Below are 7,405 nucleotides of genomic sequence, written 5' to 3'. Positions count from 1 at the left end.
AAGACGACATTCAGATGGCTAACAAACACATGAAGAAATGCTCAAAATCCCTAGCCCTAAGAGAGATGCAAATTAAAACAACTATGAGATATCATAGGCCCTTGGAGAGGGACATCATGCTTGGTGGAGGGACAGCGCAGTAGGGGAAGACCCTCTATGGGGTGGATTGATTCAGTGACTGGGGTAATCAGAATGGGTGTGTCAGAGGCAATGAGATTGGCACAGGATAGAGCACGGTTTAGGACTGTTGTACATAGGATCGCTATGAGTCGCAAACGACTCTACGGCACATAACAACAACAACAATATATATAGTGGACTGAAAGGGATGCTACCAAGCCAAAGGTGGGTGACTCTAATCAACAGCTCTAAGGCCTGTTTTTCATTGTTTTTGTTCAAACAGTCCTCTAGGTCATATAGCCCTGGTGTGTCCACTTGCCATACAGAGGTAACTTGTGGTCACTGTGAAGCTGAACACTGTGACACTGTTGTGTCAAATGTGATAACATTTAACCATGGTGGACAGTGTTTGGTGGCGCACCCTGGTTGAAACAAGCTTAGAATCAGGAGTGGCATCCACTTCCATAAATAGCTTACCTCTGAAAACCCTATGAACCTAGAGAAAGAGTGAAAGTCGTGCACGCAAGTGTTGAGGACTTTTGTTCATAGAGTCGCTATGAGTCACCCGCTACTCGATGGCGCTTAACAACAATAACAACCACCCCCTCCTTGCCCTGCTATAGGTGAGATGAGTGTCAGAGAGAGAGATGGTAGGGAATCAATGACAGCATTATCTGTTGGAATGACATGTGAATTAGTTCCCTTCTGGGCCGGCCAGCTGCTGTAGCACAGCAAAGCCAAAAGAGTCTGAATTCTCATATTAATTTTCCTTCCATCTTCTCTCTGGTTATTTTTTTCCCCAGAAGTCAAATGTGTTGAGATATAAAGAAGCTCTGGAAACAGCATCGTTAAAGTATTTAGATCCCTACCAAAACATCAGCAGTTCTAACCCACCATGGAAGAAAGATATAGCTGTCTGCCTTTGTAAAGACTTGTGACCTTGAAAAACCAAACAGGTAGTTCTACTCCATCCTTTAGGTCCATGTGAGTCAGAATGAACTATAACAATTTGTTTGAGTTTTTTTTAACACATAATTTGCATATGATCTTATTCACTCTTTTTAGATGGACAGTGTGATTAATTTTGACAAATTTAGGTTGGTTGCTAAACAAATGTGAGCAACTTAAACTCACGGGTGACTACACTGAAAAAAGATACAGCAGTCTGTTTCTATAAAGAAAGATTTACAGCCTTGAATTTTTTTTTATTATTCAAAGTGATATTTTATTGATGACAGTGTGAATTGTTGCAGCTCCTTGGAAAAGAACTTGTAATATATATTCAAAAGGAAATGAAAGTTTCCTTTTGTATTTTTTCTGTGATATTATATATCTGTAGCAGTTACAGACATAACATGCTATGATGTTGTTGTTGTTGTTGTTGTTGTTGCGTACTGTCATGTCACAACTGACCCATAGCTGACCCTCCAGCAGGTTTTCAGAGGAAGTTAATTACACAGGAAGAGATTTCCCATCTGTCTACTGTGGAGCATCTGGTGGATTTGAACTGCATGATTTAGGGGTTGCAGTGTAGCTTCTTGCCACTAGAGCACCAGAGTGCCTTTTATTCCAGTAGTGTTGCTGTTGTTGTTAGTTACCATCAAGTTGCATATGACTCATAGCATCCCTGTGAATAACAGATCTGAACTCTGTCCTGTCCTATGCCATACTTATCATCCCTGAAACACTAGAGACCATTACTGCAGTCATTGTGTCAATTCATCTGGTTGAGGGTCTTCCTCTCTTTCACCAATGCTCCACCTTTCTAAACATGATGTCCTCTCCAAGGAATAGCCTCTTCATGCAGCATGCCAAAGTATGTGAGATGAAGCTTTATCATCTTTTCTTTCAGTGAGCACTCTGTGCCTTCTCTAAGACCTATCTGTATGTTCTTTTGTCAGTCCATGAAATATTCAGTACTCTTCTCTATCACCAAAGATCAAAGGCATCTATTCCTCTTCTTTCATCCTTCTTCATTGTCCAGCTTTCTTTCAGGCTTTTGTATTGCAAGTGATTGAAAAGACCAAGGCCTCTATCAGGTGCACCTTGATCTTAATACTGATATCATTGTTCCTCAATAATTTGGAGAGATCCCTTACTGCACACTTTCGAAGTGCAAGCTGTCTCCTGATCTTCTGAGTGCTCATACAAAGGGTGATTACTGTGGATCCAAGTAGCATGAAGTCATTGACACTTTCAATCTTTTCTCCATCTATCATGATACTGCCTATAGACACAGTCTATAGAATTTTTTTCCTTGACTATTGAAATGTGATCCATTTTGACAACTATAGTCTTTGATTTTCCATAGCCAGTGCTTCAAGTCTTCCTCAGTTTCAGCAAGCAAGGTTCTGTTATTTGCATAACAAAGGTTATTGATGAATCTTCCTCTGATACCACATTCTTCATAGAGATCAGCTTATCCATAATTTTCTCAGTGTATGGATTTAATAGATATGGAGAGGACGCAACCCTGATGCACACATTTCTTTATTTTAAATCATGTAGTGTTCTTCTGCTCTGTTTGTACAACAGCCATTTTCACATTTAAGTATACTGAGATTATAATTTTTCTCAATGTTAGCCATAATTTGTTATTATTCATAGTCAAATGTTTTTGCATAGTGAAGAAAGTACATATTATTCCCATAGTAGACAGAAATAATTTGATGTTCAGCCTTTTACTATGTGTCCTATGACATCAATTAATTGTATGCTTTCTAACATCTTTAGTTATACATGAGGAATAAATGATAAAAAATTGTAAACTGGGCCAGGAAGTATGAGCGTTTATCAGAGAGAGGATAGCAATGAAAGAAGTAATCAATTCAGAGTTTAAAGACACTATTCTGGCATTATATCTTGAGATAATAAAAATCATGCATATTCTTGTTGTTTTATGTGCTGTTGAGTCACCTGCTACTCATAGTGACCTATGTACAGCAGCACTGAACTCTTCCATATCCTGAACCAGTCTCACTAAATCTGACGCTAACCCTCATTGCCCCAGTTACTATATCAATCCTTCTCATTCAGGGTCTTCCTCTCCTGTGCTGTCCATCCACCCTTCCGAGCATGATGTCCTTCTCCAAGGACTTATCTTTCCGGGCCTTGTACCCAAAGTAGGTGAGATGGAGCTTCAAAATCCTAGCCTCCAAGGAGAAAATGGAATTGACTTATCTTTTTCTGACTTTTTTTTATCCTTTCTCTTTTCCACAGTGTACTGAAGGAAGTATATATAGCCTTTAATCCCAAAGCAGTGGTCTTACAGCTAGGAGCTGATACAATAGCTGGGGATCCAATGTGCTCCTTTAACATGACCCCTGTTGGAATTGGCAAGTGCCTTAAGTACATTCTTCAATGGCAATTGGCAACCCTTATTTTGGGAGGAGGTAAGTACAAAGAAAGGTCACAAGATTTGTTAGTTTTTCTCATGTTCTTTCTATTTACACTAAATTAAATTTTGTTTCCTTAGATAAAACCCGAGAACCAACATTGTTCTCAATGCAGAGAGACTAGGGACATTCTGTTTGAAAACAGGAACTAAGCAAGTATGCCCACTATCACCTCTCCTATTCAGTATTGTATTGGAAGTAATAGTGATATCAGTAATACAAGAGAGGGAACTGAGAGATATCCAAAATGGCAAAGAGGAGGTTAAATTATCTCTATATGCAGATCATATGATAGTATATTAGGAAAACCCTAAAGACTCAGCAAGAAAACGACTAGATATAGTTGACCAATTCAGCAAAATGGCAGGATACAAAATCAACACACAAAAATCAATTGGATTTCTCTACAGTGACAAAGTGAATGCAGAGATGGAACTAAGAAAAACAATACCCTTCATAATAGCTGATCACAAGATTAAATACTTGGGAGTAAATCAAACCAGAAGTACAAAGGATCTATTCAAATAAAAGAATAAAACATTACTACACGATACAAAAAGAGACCTGGAGAAGTGGAAGAATATCCTTTGCTCATGGATAGGAAGATTCAGTATTGTGAAAAATGACAATACTACCAAAGGCAATTTGTTGTTGTTGTTATGTGCCATCAAGTCATTTGTACAAGAGCCCTAAACGCCAGTCTATCCTGTGCCAACCTCACTGTCTCAAACACACTCATTCCCATCATCCCAGTCACAGAATCAATCCATCTCATCGAGGGTCTTCCTCACCTATGCCATCCCTTCACTCTCCCAAACATGATGTCCCTCTCCAAAGACTGGTCCCTTCTTGCAACATGCCCAAAGAATGTCAGACAAAGCTTCAGAATCCTTGACTCCAACGAACAGCCCGGCTTCACTCTCTCCAGGACAAACCTGTTTGTTCTCCTAGCACTCCACAGTATATTCAAAACTCTTTTCCAGCACCACAGATCAAAGGCATCAATTCTCTTTCTATCAACCCTAGTCACTGTCCAATTCTCCGATGCATAGCACATAATTGCAAAGACTATAGCCTGGATCAGGCACACCTTAGTCTCCAGCCTGATGTCGTTGCCATTCAGTATTCTTGAGAAGTCCCTCACAGCTAACTTTTCCAATACAATTCATCTCTTAATTTTCTGGCTGCTGTTACCAAGAGTGTTGACTGTGGAGCCAAGTAAACTAAAACTGTTAACTATCTCAATCTCTTCACCATCCATAATGATGCTGCCAGTTGGCCCAGTGGTGAGAATCTGTGTTTTCCTGATGTTACCAATACAAATAAATACCAATTCCATTCTTCAACAGGATGGAAAAGGCAATCTCTAATTTCATTTGGAATGGAAAGAGGCCCCAAATAAGGAAAGCACTCCTAAAAAGAGAAACAATATAGGAAGCATCTCACTCCCTAATTTCAAATCCGACTATACTGCCGTGGTGGTCAAGACAGTGTGGTACTGGTACAATGACAGACGTATAGATCAATGGAAGAGAATTGAGAACCCAGAAATTAGCCCATCTACCTATGGTCTCTTGACCATCCATCCTGATGCTGCCAGTTGGTCCAGTGGTGAGAATCTTTGTCTTCTTGACATTGAGCCTCAATCCTTACTGAAGGCTGCAGTCCTTGACTCTCTGCAGCAATCATTTTAGGTCTTCCTCAGTTTCAGCAAGCAGGGTTGTGTCATCTGCATAACGCAGATTGTTAATAGATCTTCTATCAATCCTGACACCACACTTCTCCTCACAGAGCCCAGCCTCTTGGATAATCTGTTTTGCATACAGGTTGAAAAGGTATGGAGATAGGACACATCCTTGGTGTACACCTTTCCCAATTTTGAACCATGCAGTGTTTCCCTGCTTTGTTCTGACAACTGCCTCTTGGTCCAAGTATAAATTTTGCATTAGACCGATCAATTGTTCTGGGATTCCCATTCTTCTCAGAGTCAGCCACAGTTTGTTATGATCCACACAGTCAAATGCCTTTGCATAATCAATAAACAGATAGACATTCTTCTGATATTCCCTGCTTTCAGATAAGATTCATCTAACATCAGATACAATATCCCTAGTACCACGACCCCTTCTTGGTTCCATGGTCAACACTCTTGACACAAGTAGCCAGGAAATAAAAAACATATTGCGATGGGAAAGTCTGCTGTTAGGGACTTCTCCAGGGTACTGAAGAGCAATGGTGTCACTCTGGAAACTAAGGTGTGTCTGATGCAGGCTATAGTCTTTGCAATCACTTGTTATGCATCAGAGAGTCGGACAATGACTAGGAAGGATAGAAGGAGAATTGATGCCTTTGAGCTGTGGTGCTGGAGAAAAATATTGAATGCACAATGGACTGCCAAGAAAACAAACAGATTCATCCTGGAGAGGGTTAAACCAGGCTGCCCCTTGGAGACAAGTATTCTGGGGTTTTGTCTGACATACTTTGGACATGTTGTAAGGAGAGACAGGTCCTTGGAGAGGAACATCATGCTTGGGAGGGTGGAGGGATGGCGCAAGAGGGGAAGACCCTCTATGAGGTGGATTGATTCAGCGACTGGGGTAATTGGGATGGGTGTGTCAGAGGCAGTACGATTGGCACAGGATAGAGCAGGGCTTAGGGCTGTTGTCGCTATGAGTCGCAAGCAACTCGATGGCACATAACAACAACAACAACAACAACCTGTAGTCAACTGATTTTCAACAAGGAAATGAAATCAGTTAAGTGGGGAAACGACAGCCTTTTTAACAAATGGTGTTGGCAAAATTGGAAAACTATCTGCGCAAAATTCAAGCAAGATCCTCATCTCACTCCATACGCAAAAACTAGCTCAAAGTGGATCAAGGACCTAGGACTCAAACAGTGGACTATAAAATTCATTAGAGAAAAGCTTGGAAGAACTTTAGAAGCCCTAATCTACAAGATAAACAGTCTTCTAAGCATCCTGAAAAACCTACAACCAGGAGAGGTTATAATAGATGAATGGGACCTTCTAAGAATCAAATCCCTATGCACATCCAAAAACTTCTCCAAAAGGGTAAAAAGGGAAGCTACAGACTGGGAAATAATATTTGGTAATGACATGTCAAATAAGGGACTTATATATAGAATACTTAAACACCACAACAAGATAAAGGTAAACAACCCAATTGAAAAATGGGCACAGGATATGAACAGACACTTCACCACAGAAGACGTTCAAATGGCAAACAAATACATGCAGAAATGTTCAGAATCTCTAGCTCTAAGAGAGATGCAAATCAAAACACCTATGAAATATAGGGAGCTCTGGTGGCCTAGTGGCAAGAAGCTGCACTGCAATCCCAGAGGTACACGGTTCAAATTCACCAGATGCTCTGCTGGAGAAGGAGGGGCAATCTCCAGTACCTGTCAGATCCGATTTGATGGTACACACACAAAAAGAAATAAATAAATAAACCACCTATGAAATAGCATCTCACCCCAGTAAGATTAGCAAAATTTGGCAAAACAGCAAACAACAAGTGCTGGCAAGGTTGAGTGTAAAATGGTGCAACCACTCTGGACAGCAGTATGGTGCTTTCTCAAAAAATTCTAAATAGAAATACCATTTGAGCCCATCAACAAACGAATGGGTAGAGAAGCTGTGGTATATTCACACAATGGAATACTACGCTGCATTGAAAAACAAGGAACCAGTGCAATATTATTCAAAATGGGTGAGCCTGGAGGACATTATGCTGAGTGAAATATCTCAGATGCAAAAGGACAAATATTGCATGGTGCCACTGTTGTAAAATGGGACTGATATCAGGGTTGGGGTAAGACTGAGAAAAACTGGATAAATTGTGTATACTGCACTGAAACAGATGAGG

Source organism: Elephantulus edwardii, unplaced genomic scaffold, assembly GCF_000299155.1.
Source record: "Elephantulus edwardii isolate Elephantulus edwardi_28Jun2011 unplaced genomic scaffold, EleEdw1.0 scaffold00178, whole genome shotgun sequence".
In the NCBI taxonomy this organism is placed as follows: Eukaryota; Metazoa; Chordata; class Mammalia; order Macroscelidea; family Macroscelididae; genus Elephantulus; species Elephantulus edwardii.
Note: the sequence above shows the minus strand (reverse complement) of the source record.